The 15,742-nt window shown below is 41.7% G+C and overlaps 1 protein-coding gene and 1 long non-coding RNA gene across 2 annotated transcripts in view; one reads left to right on the forward strand and one right to left on the reverse strand.

Annotated features, from left to right (window-relative positions):
- Nucleotides 1–263: 263 nt before the first annotated feature.
- LOC102006020 lies at nucleotides 264–2,993 on the reverse strand. The gene is made up of 2 exons (XR_260188.2): nucleotides 2,811–2,993; nucleotides 264–1,591 (listed from the first exon to the last, which is right to left on the reverse strand). It is a non-coding gene; the product is annotated as an uncharacterized LOC102006020 (long non-coding RNA).
- A 9,652-nt stretch (nucleotides 2,994–12,645) lies between these two features.
- The window catches only part of Nlrp14 (NLR family, pyrin domain containing 14), a 29,029-nt gene continuing 25,932 nt past the window's right edge, over nucleotides 12,646–15,742 (forward strand). The window contains exon 1 of the mRNA XM_013511752.1: nucleotides 12,646–12,783. The gene's annotated coding sequence lies outside the window, so the exon portion shown is untranslated. The remainder of the gene's footprint in view (nucleotides 12,784–15,742) is intronic.

The raw sequence follows: 15,742 nt of genomic DNA on the forward strand, positions 1-15,742 counted from the left end.
ATAAAAACGATCATATGTACTAGATTTGAGGATGAAGCAAGAATATTTTGTTTTACATAAACTTAAAAATTACATAAACAAAGAAGTCCTTTAAAGTAAAAGACAAGTGGCAAACTCACAAAGGTATTTATAGCATACAAAAAATGGTTTATATCTTTTACATAAAGGAGTACCTACTATCAAATGGAAACTAAAACTTTAGTAGAAAAAAGGTGATGTGTCTCAGGCAATTGATCAAAAAAGAATGCAGATAGTCTGCAAAGTACGTGTAAAAAAAAGTCAACTTTAATAGAGTAAGAGGAACTCAAATGAAGGCAATTTTTCTTTTAAGTACCAAATGCTAGTAAAGGTTCAGAGATCAGATATTTCGTCAAGTTGTCACAGGAGTGGAAGTTTATGTAATATTTCCCACAAAAATCTTAAGTTTTCAAAATCCTAAAATATGTTTATATTCATTGATTCTTTATCAGAGTACATGTTGAGAAATTAAAACATATACTTCATAAATTATGTATGAGAATATTTACTAAAAGTTGTTTATAAGAGTAAAATATTGGGAAATACTTAAATTTTCCCCAAAGAAATCTTAAATAAAGAATAGTATATACCTAGAATGGAACATAATCAGTCCTAAAAACTCATGCTACCAAAAAATGGTTGGAGAAGTGCTCATTAAATGTAAAATGAAAAAAATTATACAAATAACAACCATTCATACTGAACAAATATTTACTGAGTACTTACTATACACAAGGTACAGTTCTCTAAGTTAAATTTTTTTTTTTTTTGCTACTGGGAATAGAACTCAAGACCTTGCGCTTCCAGGCAGGCGCTTGTGCCACTGAGCTATATCCCCAACCGGTGCAGTTCTGTATACTGGAAATAATACCAGCCCTCATGACTTATTTTTTACAATTCAATTCATATAGATAGATAGATATGTTTTAGATAAACCTCTGCATGTACTTGTACATACAGTACACATATATACATGTATATACACGAGTGCTTATCAAGATTAGTATGTATGTACATTAAGTATTAGATAAAAGATTACAAATAAATACACCCAGATGTCCATAATGGCTACCTTTGGTTGATGTGAGAGGGACTCTTGGTAATGTACAAGAATAAGGCATTAAATATGAATACCCCTCCACAAAGTGGCTTCACTTTAAACATTTGCACTTGCACGTCCCTGCAGGTAGTCTCCTCACGTTTATTTATTTACTTATTTGTGATGCGAGGGATCAAATCCAGGTTCTTGCACATGCCAAGTAAGCACTCTATCACAGAGGCACACTGTTTAATGTGGATTTGAAACGATTAATCTCATATGCTTTATTACTCAATGTGGCATCAGTCTTAAATTCATCTCAGAGTACCAAGAAGAGTAAGCATTATATGCACTGTAGACTTAAGTGACTGAATGAATGAATAAGTAGGTATCAGGAGAAGACACTGGGAAGAAGCCACTGGAAAGCTGGCCAGGAACATCACTCCAACTGAGGAACACGGTCTGCGCAGTCTGATCCATCCAACTTCACTGCCACTCGCACTACCTCCCCATGGATACAGAGGCTGGGGCATCCTGTAAGTGAGAGAAGACAAGCCCACTCACCACAGACCAGACTGACAGAAAAGTGTTCCTTCCTTCCTCCCTTGTGCTCTTCCGGGGGAGTGTGGAATAATGAACCGGCTGAACTGAAGAAAAAGAAGAAATAAAAAAATAACATGACTCTTACTGCTAATACTGCAACCTGTTGGGGAGTGGGGTCCTGAGAAGGGGTGAAGAGAGATTAAGAAAAAACTGCAGACATATACTAAAAGGAAAGCTGGGACCAGGTGGGACCTGACCTCCCTGATGGAGAGGCAGTGCCAATGTCTCTGCTCTGCATCAGAGAATTTATTTATACAAAGTTAAAGAGACAGAGACACAGACAGAGAGAAAAGCACACCACCGAGCCAGAGTGCAAGGTCTCAGCTCATTCTCAAAGCTATGGTTAACAAGGAAACGCCGGGCATGGAGGCGCACACCTGTAATCCCAGCACGCAGGAGGCTGAGGCAGGAGGATCTTTGCGAGTTTGAGACCAGCCTGGGCTACAAAGTGGGCTCAAGGCCAGCCTAAACTGCATAGAGAGACCCTGTCTCAAAAAGAGAAAAAAAAAAAAAAATTATGATTATATAGTTCATTTATATATTACTAATAAAAATGTCAATAAAATGTAAATAGCAATTTAAGAGGCTTCTCTCTATTCTTAGAGTTTTTCTCATATTTTACTTAATAAATTTAAGGAGAAAATAATTCCATTGCCCTCCCCTACTAACTACAACAAAATACCTGATTTACTATCACAGCAGTACCTGGATTTCTGGAGGAAGATCGCAGAACCTAAACAATCTTATCTCTGCCATCCACCACCTGTAGAACTTTAGAGACCAAACTTCCACACCTTCCAAGGTCAGTTTTCCCACCCATATGGTGAAAAAACATAAGCAATTAATTAAGAACTCCCTTTCCCTAAAAGGAAAAAAAAAGTTCGCGCACGCCGCCAGCAGGTCCGACCCGGCGGCAGGCTGCAGCCCCGGACGCACCGCACAAGCCCCGGGCCCTCAGGGCCAGCACCGCACCGCGCGCCTCCGCCCCGACCCCGCAGGCGTCCACGTCCCCGGCAGGCTGCGGCCAACCCCGCCCAGCCGAGCACCCAGCCTGCCTCGGCCTCCCCGTCCTTCCTCCTCGGCCCTCACCAGGCAGCGGCTGGGACGGACCCTCCTCCAACCGCCCGCAGGCTTCTCCGCCCCGACTCACTTTCCCGCCGTCCCCGTCCGCTTCTCAGCTTCTCACTCGGTCTTCTCGAGCCTCTGAGGGGCGGGGACACCGGAGCCACCCGAAAAGCTCGGCCCACACGACACTAGCAAAGGCCCCGCCTCGCGCCCCGAAAGCGAAGTCGGAACGCGACTGCGCTTAGACATTGGGGTGCGAGGCCGGGAGGGGGCGGGGCGAGGCGAGGAGGGGCGGGGCGAGGAGGGGCGGGGCGAGGAGGAGAGCGCCCTGGGACGTGGCTCCGGATTGGCCAGATGTCCCCCGACGGCTTCCCGCGGAGGGCGGGCCCTCGGGCGCCTAGACGCGGAGGATGCAAATAAGCTTTTTTTTTTTTTTTTTTTTTTGCCACAGGGTTTCACTGTCAGTTCAGGCTGTCCTTGAATTCATTGGGTAGCCTAGGCTGGTCTCGAACTCGCAGCCATCCTCCTGTCTCAGCCTCCCAAGCGCTGGGATTACACGCATGCGGTACCACGCCCAGCTCAACGCCATGGATGGAGCGAGGCATCTCTGTAAGCCGTGGTCAAATAATATGGGGGACGTTTAAATTGAAAAGCATAAAGACATACAAACAAAACCCTTATTACAGTAAAAGACTACTAAAACTTCTAAGCGCTTAAGGCCTGAGAAAGGGGGGCGTGGCCGAGAAGTCAGGGAAGAAGTAACTGGTTTCAGACAATTCCGGGGCCCTGCAGACTAAATATGGAATCTCCCCGCCAGAACCCGAGGAAACACTTGTTGTAGGGTCACCTGTGCTTGGCGAAGGATAGTTGGGCTGGCTGTTCGGTGCCCTCGGCAGAATAGCACCCCAGTAGTCCAGGCCCTAGCTAGCATTGCTCCTAAACTGAGGTTTGGAGCCCAGGTGGGACTGAGGTGCAACAGCGCGGAGGAGCCCCTCCTTGGGATCCTGAGACAGCGGAAAGAGTTTAAAGGGCTTGCACTTTTATGTAGTCGAGCGTGTTGAATTAGGAAAATGTTTCTACTTCCTTAGACCCTGTCCCTCAAACTTGTGCAGTATCAGTAGCGTCCTAACGCATTATTAGGCAAGAAAGCTTTGGTCGGGTGGTTAAAAGCAAAGGACTCTTTGGATTCTAATCTGAATACATCAGTTATTGATGTGACCTTGGCTGAATGACTTAACCTTAATCACATAACCTGTGTTAGGTGAATAGTAATAATGACAGTAGTCTATTAATAGCGTAATAACTATTTCATATACATGTTAGAGTTGAATAAGTTAGTGTAGCTAAAATGCTTAAACAGGTCCCTGGCACATAGGAAGCCCTCTACATGTGAACTATATATTTACAGTTAAATGTTTAATAGAGATGAATAACTCAGAATCTGTCTCCCTGGGCCTCACCATAAAATAAGCACTTGAATTTCTCAGACTCTGTAGCCACATTTGGAAAACTATTATTTATAGGCCTTTTCCTGGCTTGAATATTCAGACAATGACTTAGTGTTTTAATAATTGAGGTCTTATTTGACAAAATTTCATAGCTTTTTTTGTCATCCACCTGGTGACATAGGTAAGTATTTTAACCTTTACCTCATCTTCTCAAGTGTAAGATGAAGCTTTCAGTGTTATTAAATAGATACAGCTGGTAAAGTCCTGAATGCACAGACATTCACCACTCCCTGATGGTAGCTGTCAGCTTCTCCTAAACCAGGTTTTGTAGAGAGAAATCTAGGCATTAGGAGACTCTTTAAAAAACTTGGTGTGGGCTGGATGTGGTGGTGCATGCCTGTAATCCTAGCATTAGGGAGTGGGAGGCTGAGGCAGGAGGATTGTTGTGAGTTTGAGACCAGCCTGGGCTACAAAGTGAGCTCAAGGCCAGCCTGAACTGCATAGCGAGACCCTGTCTCAAAAAGACAAAAAAAAAAAAAAAAGAGCCTGGGCCTCAGATCTGTGACTCCATAGGAGATCTGCACAAATTGGTGTTCCTTGACTTCTATGAGACCAAAAAGAAGGTGCATATGTGGGGCAACTGGCCCTGTGTGAAGTTGGAGACATTATAGAGACCAGAGAGCAAGACGGTTTATCCAGGTACTTCTGTAGGAAAGTGCATAGCTTCGTGCTCCTACTCAACAGCCGACAGAGGTAGAGACCTCTTTGTTTTCCTCCCAAATGTGGAACTGCTGCCATTTAAAATATCCATTAAGCAGACCTGAACCTTTTTTTTGGCAAAAGAAAAAAGAAAAGAAAAAGAAGAAAACACCTAAGAGGATACAGTTGTCACAAAAATAGAATGTGTCTCTGAGGAAAAATAAATGCTGCAAGGCAGGGGATAGTATGAATGACAAAAAAGCAGCACCAAGCATAGCATAAACAAGACTTTCTGGACCTGAATTAATTCAACATAGCTTAAGCATTGTAGCAGCTGAATTAGAGGAGAAAATGGCCACTTTTAACCCAAAATATAGGCCACATGATTTAAAGACACATCCCAAACCACAGAGGGAAAAAAAGATAGAAATGAAAGTCAAGAAGAAAGAGAAAAAGAGTAAAATACAGGTCTGTGAGACCTAGCATACAGACACAGGAGCTCCAAAAGGAACAAACAGGGGAGGGGCGGGGCAGGGGTGACAGGAGATAAAAAAGGAATAACAGTAGAACCAGTTCCTTGGTTAAAAATGAGGCCTGAATCTGCAGATTAACTGCATTTCAGCCTAGATTAATGAGTGAAGGAACACTAGATATAAAGGTACAATTCTTACACTCTAAGAATAATGAGCAAACTCACTAGCTTTCAGGCAGAAAAGGTAAGTTATTTAAAAATAAAAATGATATTGAACTTCTCTTTTGTACCGCTGGAAGTCGGGAATGTGTTCCATAGCAATATAGACTAGGTGGGTTCCAATCCACCAGCCACAATAAAATCACCTATCATGCTGAAAGACAGAGATTTGTAAGAACTCAGAGTCCTCCACTCAGGTTTCCCTAAACTGAGGGAACAGTTTAAGAAAGGATTATAAACAAATGAACCAAAAACAGATACCCTATTGGGGACCACGAATTATAAATTGAGTCTAGGGGATGTCCAAGCTTGTCCTTGTCCTGCCCTTTGAGCTGGATTGGAACACGGAAACTCCCTGCTCTTTTCTGGTCACAGCTGGAAGCCCTAGGGCTAGTGACTCTGTGGCACTCACAGGGCAAGATAAGAACCTCTGAAGACTGATAAGGCACCTGGGGAAACTACAGTTTCCTCATTGCTTCCCTGTCTTCTTGTCCTTGCGAGAATGCTTTGTTTTTCTCCCTACTCCACCATGTCACCATTACTGTTCCCGGAAACACCAGCTACGCTTCACCCATTGTCCTGGATTCAGATGTAATGAGTAAATGCCAAGGCTCTGGTGCCTCTGGCCTTTTGTGCCCTGTGAACAATTGGTCATCCAAGATCCCTGCTGTACCCCCATTTGTCTCTTGCTCTTTCTTCCCACCTGTAGCATTTGACGGGAGATTGAGGACTCACTGCAGGGGTCCCCAATAACTGGCTCCATGAAAGGTGAAAGTGTCCTAATATACTCCACAAAACATTATGGGAAAGGAAACAGAGAAACCTTTGATGTAAAATAATCGAGCTAAAGTAACACATATAAAGAATGTAATATAAGCCGGGCATGGTGGCGCATGCCTGTAATCCCAGTACTCGGGAGGCTGAGGCAAGAGGATCGTTGCCAGTTCGAGGCCAGCCTGGGCTACAAAGTGAGTTCAAGACCAGCCTGAACTGCATAGTGAGACCCTGTCTCAAAAAGACCAAAACAATAAAGGATGTAATAAATTATCAGCCACTATGCTAAATGTGAAAGGATTGAGTTCTCCTATAGAAAAAGAGAAACAACCTGAATGAAGCACCAAAATCCAGCCTTATCTTGTTTACAAAATATGTGAGAGGCTGATTATAAAAAAATACCAGACAATCAAAACAGACCAAAAACTTCAACTAATGAACATTAAGAACAAAAGAATGATATGGAATTTATTTACTGATAAAAGGCGCAATTTATAAAGAATAGTATCGATTCTGCTAAATACAGAGAGCAAAGACATACAAATTTAAGAACTTGATAAATATAAGCTGAGAAGATTCAGTACATTTGTCTCAGAATTAATGTAAGAGCTTTAAAAATAATACATATGTTGAATAGTATAATTAATATTATTGATTTAAAAATATATAGAAAACATATCTCTAGAATAAAGACTTTTTGCACCCATAAAACACTTATAAAAATTGATTATCTGCTTTGTCATTTCTGTCCCTAGCTGATTAAAGTGTTTTTAATTGCCCCGAGAAAACCTCCACAAAGAAAACCTGCATACCTTCCTACTCTCCACAATACATTCACGCACCTACCTGTGTCAGCATCCATTTAGTTAATTTTTTAGTAGGAGAGAAAAAGCTGTGCTCCTAGCTGAGGAACCTACCTAGTTACTAGATTACATCTATTCCTGTCACATGCAAACCTAACTCTAGTCACACCTGTCTCCTGTAACATTCCTTTCCTCTTTACTAGATCTTCCCCACCAACAACAATCAAGTGTGCTGTTCTCTTTTTAAAAACGAAGCAGTTTTGTTTAGGGCTTCTTTAGGGCCATGTCTTTGGGCTGCTATAACAAAATACCATAAACACAGTGGCTTCCAAGTGACAGAAACCTACCCCTCACCATTCTGGAGACTAGATGTCCAAGTTCAAAACACCTACAGGTTCTATCTGGTGAGGGCTCACTCCCAGGTTCATAAACAGCTAAATTGTCCTTGAATCCTCACATCGAGCTTACTGAGCTCCTCTAGAAGGGTATTAATCCTGTGATGTGCGATGATATGTGGGTTTTGTTTTTTTTTTTGAGACAAGATCTCGTTATGCAGTTCAGGCTGGCCTTGAGCTCACGTTGTAGCCGAGCCTGGTCTCAAACTTACAACAGTCCTCCTGCCTCAGCCTCCTGAGTGCTGGGATTACAGGCGTGAGCCACCACGCCCAGTTTACAATGATATGTTGTAGAGTCCTTATACCTTTCAGCGGCTCCAGTTCCTAATACCATCACATTGGGCATTAGCTTTCAATATGTGACTTCTGGGGCAGATGTATTTATTCTGTAGCAGGCCCATTTCACTCACCAGCAACCATCTCGTTTCTCTTCTTCCTTTTAAGCCAAACATCTTGAAAAAATAGATTGTTATCTTAAATTTTTCTTCTTTTAGTCTTCCTTGAACCTATTCCAATTAGATTTCACCCCACCATTCCACTCAATTGCTTTTTTAAAGACCATGAATGACCTCTCTGTTGCTAAATCCAGGGGTTAGTTTCAGTCTCATCTTGTCCTGTCAGTAATATTGGGTGCAACTTCTCTCTCTTGATGCACTTGCTTCCCTTGGATGTTCAGACACCATATACTCTAGGTTTCTATCTCTAAACGTTCATTTTCAAGCTCTTAAGACACTTTTACTGCTCTTCCCACCCTGTGTCCTCTAAACAATAGTGTGACTCAAGAATCAGACTTTGGCATTTTTGTTTCCTTTTGTAGTAGTAGAAATCAAACCCAGGGACACTCTACCACTGAGCTATATCCCTGGCCCTTTTATTTATTTATCTTTTAAATTTTAGGACAAGATCTTGCTAAATTGCCCAGGAAGGACTCAGATGTGCAATCTTCCTGCCTTCGGCTTCTTCGGTGCTGAGATTAGAGGTGTGTGCCACTGTGTCTGGCTTGAATGTTCATGTCATCTACTCTTTCTCCCTTGTGATTAACCTTAGCTTTAGATTCCATCCATAAACCTGCAACTACAAAGCTTACATCTCAGTTTAGACTTAAATTCTGACTCTGGACTCCTCTGGAATCTTCACTTTGACCTCTCAAATTTAGCATGTCCAGAAATGTACTGAGACTCCTCCCAAACTCGATTTTCTCATAGTCTTCTCCATCTCATTCTTCCATTTTCCTAAATCAATATCTTGGACTTATCTTTGATTCCTTTTTCACTTGTTTGTTTTTTATATCCCTTATGTGTTCCATCACAGTTTTTGCAGTTCTACCTTAAATAGCCACAACAGAACCAATGTACACTTGAACTGCTGTGAGCCTTGCTCTAGCCATCACTTTCTCTCACATCGGTAGTTATACTCTCTTAGTGGCTCTGTTTTTACCATTGCCCTACTCCTGTCAACCTGATCACTATCCATAATGATTCTCTGGAAACATAATTGTGATTATTCATTTGCTCAAAACCTTTAATTGGCTTCCTAGCTTACTCATAGTCAAAGCCAAAGTACTTGTAGTGACCTATATGGCCCTGAATAAACTCATCTTTCTCATTTTTCCTTTGACCTCTCATATCTCACGCTCCATTATTCTGCCCCTTCATCCTATGTTAGCCCTGCTGGCCTTGTTGTTCCTTCAACTTGCTATACTCATTTCTGCTTCACTCTTTTTACATTCATGATATATTGTTGATTGACTTACTTCCTGTTCCAGGTGCTGGGGATAAAACAATGAGTTAAAAATCTGTATTCATTGCAAAGCTATTCTCTTGATGGGCTGAAGTGTGGAGAGCAAATGCCAATAAACAAATAAGTCATATTATTTATTGTCTGGGAAAGTAAAGATGCAAACATTGGAATAATAGAATTCAAATTTGTGACAGTATGTGTGTATTTGTGATTATGGGCTTAATTATACAACACAGGGAAAATATGAGGATATATACTGAACAGTTTATGTGCATAATGTGGATTATGAATGGGAAGGACTGATGTGAGTGTAGACAGGAAGAAAATGGGAACTTATAAGACAGTCTCCCAAGCTTTTAGTAAAAAAGGAATTTCACCACTTTAATTTTATATCTATGCTTGTGGAAGATGAAGGAAATGACAAGTTCTGTGAATTTGACAAAGAAATCCTCCAAGCATATTTTTAGTACAAATAACACTTCCAAGTATCAATTATAATCAGAAATAATCAGAAAATAGATGACTATGAATATGTATTCAGATTTCCTTTTGGGACTGTAGGGAACCAGCCAGACTGCTTCAAAGCTCAGAGGTGTCTAAGGACACCTGAGGACATGACCCCGTTTGTCTAGTACAGGCACAGTGTGGAATATAGTTATGTAACCATGACTTAGCACAGGTAAACACGCATGTGCTGGTTATGGCACTATGTAAGAATGTAAATGTGAGATAACACACTGTGTAAGAATTGTACAATAAAGACAGCTCTTGCTCTTGTGCTCTCTGCTGTGCTCCGAGCTACCTGCTGTTGTTGCTGATGTCTTACATGTAAGCATTCTTTCACCTGAGGACCACATCCATGAAAATCTCCCTTGCCCTCCCCCACAACCCCAAGCTGGCCAACAGAGACCATAAAATAAGATGGAGACTGTGTTTTCAACTTAGCATCTAATTAGATGAGTTTATGAAGAATAGTGTTTTTCTAGCTGCAGAAATGTGAGGAGTGATCTTTAAATATTTTGTGAGATAATTTTTTGCTCGTAGGTGTTTAGAAGACTAGCATTTTTATTTTTTATTGTCACTTGAATGACCAAAAAGTTAAATTTTGCTACAAGTAATAAGAAGCAAACCAAGACCCGGCATGGTGGTGCACACCTGTAATCTCAGCACTTGGGAGGCTGAGGCAGGAGGATCGTTGTGAGTTTGAGACCGGCTTCGGCTACAGAGTGAGCTTGTGGCCTGCCTGAATTGCACAGAGATACCCTGTCTCAAAAGAACAAAAAAAAAAAGAAGCAAAGTAAAATTTTCTTTAATAATGGGGCAATAGGGAGCAAACCCAGGGGTTACTTTCAGTAGGAAAGTTAAAACCCAAAGAAAAAGAAACAAAAAAGATTGCACTAAAATTACAGGAAAACACTTAAGCATTTATGTAAAAATAATTATGGTCAATTACATATAAGTTGAATAAAAATTTAGAATTTCTTATTTAGTTTTGTAAAGGTACAATTTCAGGACTCTCAAGTATCTAAAAGTTTCTTTAGTTTCTTTAACTGTTTTCTCAGGTTTTTTTTCTTAACATTTCAGAAACTAAAGTTTTGAGTACCTGGTTCTATGAGCATGTTACTGGTTTCAGAACCAAAACTTTTAACATTCATAGATTTTTTTTTTAATTAAAAAATTGTATATACTCATACACAAAATAGTCAACATAATACTTTTTTTTTTTGGTCTTTTTGAGACAGGGTCTCGCTATGAAGTTCAGGCTGGCCTTGAGCTCACTTTGTAGCCCAGGCTGGCCTCAAACTGGCACCAAGCCTTCTGCCTCAGCCCCCCAGGTGCTGGGATTACAGGCAGTAACCACCATGCTCAGTTCATAATACTTGGAGGTTATTAGATAACCAGTTAATACAGTAGATTGGAACACAACCAAAGACATGAGTTGGCCTTTTCTCTTACTTCACACTGTGGGTTATTCTTTGTAAGTTTTTGTTTGTTTGTTTGTTTTTGTTTTGCTTGTGGTACCAGGAATCAAACTCACGACCTCACGCTTCCCAGACAGGCACTGTACCACTGAGCTATATCCCCAGCCCTAACATTTATTTCTGTAAGGTTTTTTTTGACTGTTGGTTATTATTTTGAGTTACTTTTTATGTGACTCTTTATAGTTTGGGCTTCTAATTTCTGATGATGATCAAGGTTGTAGGAAACTGTATCAGCTGTGTTGTAACCTTGACATCAGCTTCATGTATTTACTTAATGCAATGAATACTAGCTCATACTTTTCCAATAAAGTTTAAAGTTCTCCATGAAAATTCCACCTGGAAAAATGCTACCTGAAACAAGGTGTCAAACATCGCCAAATTCTCCCAAATCTTGTTATACAAATAGGAAAAAGTGCTTTGAGTGGGTTACACTGAGAAAAAGGAAGCCACTAAGAGAGCCTGCATATTTACCCATTTGGGGTAGATGCCTGTCATGAATTCCTAAAACTGCTGGTTTTTTAGGGTCTAAGCCAACTTTGAGATTCCTAACCTCCTGACCAAGCCCATTTATTTACACAGGAACAGTTCTGATCATTTGAGATTTGGATGAATATTATGGCATATCCATAAGTTAACGTAGGGTTATGGTGACCATCATCATTGTTTGAGGCAAATTTTCCTGAAATGTCAGGGAGGCCCTGTGCTGTAATTTCCTCCTCTCAGATTGCTTCAGGTGTCAGATATCCGCATTGGTCACACTCTTTCTGCAAATGTGAGCATAGCAGCGTCTTCTCTTTCCACTTAAGGAGAAATAGGACCCATCCCCTACCCACTCTACCCCAACATTATGTCCCTTACCCTAGTTGATTTTTCACCATAACAATGGTCACCTGGTAAAATACAATGCTTTATCTGCACTCCTTTGTAGAATGTAAGCTAAACTCTGTAGGGTTTGTTGGTAGTGGAAGACTGGATATTTTGTTTACTGCTGAAAGGGGCCCAGAAAACTGCCAGACATGAAGTACAAGCTCAGTAATTACATGGAGTATTAGATGAGTGGATAAAAATATATTGCTTGTTGGGAATCAGCCTGTCTGAAAGGTCATTCAAAGATAGGGTTCAGTTCCCAGCTTGCCTACCTTCCCCCACCTCATCATTGATCATTAGGAAAAGAAGAAAGTTGTGAGCCTACAAGGGTGCTGAACCCAGAGGCATCTGTCTATCCATCCGTCCATCCAAAATCCCTTGAGGAGTGAGTGGGAGGTGGCAACAGGGGTCAGAGGGCTCCCCGTGCCCAGCCAGCCAATCAGTGTTCAAGTGCATTGGCCCGGCCCACACAGTCCTCCTATTGAGTTTGCGCACGCACAGGGGAGGAGAGAGAAGAGGCCTTAAAGGCCAGCGGCTGCGCTCGGCTCATCAAGCCATGAGTAGCTGTGGAGCCCTTTCAGGTTTTTCTTCCCCTCTTTAATGCGTGGCTTTTGGCGGTGGGGTTTAACCTGCGCCACCGACACCCACTGAGACCCAAGGTAAGGAATGACCCTCCTTTCAACAGATGTGTGAATAGGAAGGACTCCGTGGGATGAGTCTGTGAAAACAAGGAAGGGGACGTGGGCCCTGGGCCAAGGCCCCAAAGCAGGTGCAGGCAGCATCCCGGGTGGCTGGTGGTGGTGGCGTTTAGGCCTTTGGCCTGGGCGGCACCGCGCTGGAGAAGTGACGTTCCAGATGAGCGTCTGCTGTCACCGGTGTGGGGGTGGCGTGGGAGCCCAGAAGCGGAGTGCACCCGTGGGTGACGCGTACTCTTTGTATGCAGACCGAGGATCGCTTTTGACTCGTGCAGAAGCCACTTTTTAATCCAGCCGAGCTAAAGTGTGACTAGTCCCGCTTTCACTAGGCCTGATAAATTCGGCAGACTGCCCCCCACCCCTACCATTTGTGCTTCAGTCTCAGGCTCTTCCAGCGAGCCGTGCTACAGTTTTTTACTTTGGGCTTCCTCAGAGCGGCTTCCCGTCTGAAAATGAAGCAAAGCAACTAAAAAATTTTTACGGTCTCAAGTGTTATCTCTTGTCTCCTCTTCCTGGCAAGGTTCTAGAAATAGTATCGCCGCCCCTTGACCCCAAGATGACCTAAAATTGCTCTCGCGGAAGTTTTCGCAGAAAACTACCGGCCAAATTCAAGTACAGTTTGATGACATTCGTTATCTCATGAGATTTGACAAATGGATGTAAATAGCTGGGGATTTAGCCCAGCGGCACAAGCGCCTGCCTGCCTAGCAAGCGCAAGGTCATGAGTTCGATTCCCGGTACGAAAAAAAAAGAAAATGCAGGGATGTAAATAAAAGGACATAAAACAAAAATTCCCTCAAACGGTATATTGTACTCTGTCAGAATTGTAGATATCATGTACTGTATTCAGACTCATATCTTGGCTCAAAGGGATACAGGGAAAGGAGAAAAAAATGAAAAAAGTGGAATTATGTGAGTCTAGGAAAGAGAAAAATATCAGGATATAAGGCATTGTTAAAGATAATTATATAGCACTGTGGCACCCTGTAAACCAGGTGTCTACATTAACTTCTTTAATTCTGGTAGAGGCAGATTCTTTTGTTATTCCTGCTTGCAAGTATGAAAACTGAATCTCAAAATGCCTGTTTTTCAAACAGTGCTAGTTAGTATGAGCTATCAGTAGATTCTTGGTAAACAGTAGACTGCAGTGGGCTGAGGAAATGTAATAAGTAAAATACGGAAGACTGAAGTTTGACTCTGAAGATTATGGGTACATAGAGTAAGGGAAGTGTTTGTTAAAGACTTAAGTTCGATCTAGGCATATTTAATGCTGCTAGAAGGACCTAGAAGAGAGGAAGTTCAAGCAGAGCAGAGTGATTACTAATGTATCACTCAGGCCACAGGTGGAGGAATGGGCTGTAGGAAAGGGCAGAGAGCCTCCTCTGTTTCAGGAAAGAAAAAGTGATAGGCCCATATGCAGTGATAGCTATAAATTTCTAGATAAATTGAGGAAGGTCCGGGGATGTAGCTCAGTGGCATAAGTGCCTGCCTGGCAAGTGCAAGGTCCTGAGTTCAATTCCTGATACCAAAAAAAAAAAAAAAAAAGTTGATGTGTTCCATGCCTCACTTTTTCTCACCGTATTTTGTATGCCCTGGAGAAATTTAGTGTTTGTTTCCTGAGATTTGCTCCCTTCACTTAAAAAAAAAAAATTTAGAACCTGATTCTATCAGATTTATCTGTAATCTAGAATATTTCTGCAATGTAGTTTAAAAATAACCGTAAAATTGTCATTAGCAAGAATAGGGGACACATTTTGAAAAACTGGAAAGGACTGGGATTAGAGCATGATTTAAATTGAATTCCATCTGTATCGTTTACTAGCTGTATTTAGCACATTGCTGAAGGGAAGACAAGCGTGAAGGGGCTGGGAAGAGTGTAGTGATTAGATGAAGGTGGTTTAGGTGATTAAATTGGATTCCTCAACTGAATAAAAATCAGCTAGATTTGGTGGCACACACCCTCCCAGCACTCCGGGGGCTCAGGCAGGAGGATCATAGCAAGTTCGAGGCCATCTTTAACTACATGACGAGACCCTGTCTCAAAAAATAAAAGAAAAAGTATGAGTCTTCAGACAACTTGATAAATAATGGGAAAATGCAGGCCTCCAAAGACTAGGATTTGATGGTGCTTTCAGGACACTCACAGTGTGAGGGCATGAACCTGCTCAATTAACTGGAAGATATCAGTAGGAAGTGGGTTATGGAGAGTTGAGGTTATTTGAGAGTTTGAGTAGTTGCTGCTGACAAAGCCCGAGGAAAGAATGCCAGAGAAATGCTGGAGAGCAGTGAGGTAAGAGAACGCTGTTTCAGGTGAACTTTAGGAACGGACTTGTGCAGAATAGCATGTGTTGAGGAGAGAAAGTGGAGGGAGCTTTAGCTAGCAACAGACCCTCAGTGACGATGTGTGGATTTGTGACCAGAAATGACATTCTAAGAAGAAATTGCGGCATATTGCAATTGCATGTGTTTCAAGAGTAATAATGTGCCAGCAGGGGTGCAGTAACAGTGTTTTTAGAGGTGGAAATACATGTTGGGTAAGGGAGAGAAGGGATGAACAGTGTAACTAATACTTAGTAAAGACCTGTATGATGCCAGGTGATGAGAGTTAGATCCAGACTGTAGTCATCTAAAGTTGGCTTTGATACCACTTCTTTGGAGAAGATTAGACTGAGATTCAGAGGGATGAATTTTTTCTTAAATTTTTATAGCTTCTAAGTGGTAGGCTGGGGAATAAATCCTGGAAGAATGGAACAAACAAGACAGTATATGGGTCTATATTAGAAGAATATTTTATGGTAGAAAAAGTATTACAGAAGACACTAGATCCATTCCAAGCCGAATATAATGGGCTTTAACATGTGTTCATTGATTTAATCTTCTTTTCTTTTGTTTCTTTGTTTCTTTCTTTTTTTTTTTTTTTTTT

This window comes from Chinchilla lanigera, unplaced genomic scaffold (assembly GCF_000276665.1).
Source record: "Chinchilla lanigera isolate Chin_1 unplaced genomic scaffold, ChiLan1.0 scaffold00013, whole genome shotgun sequence".
In the NCBI taxonomy this organism is placed as follows: Eukaryota; Metazoa; Chordata; class Mammalia; order Rodentia; family Chinchillidae; genus Chinchilla; species Chinchilla lanigera.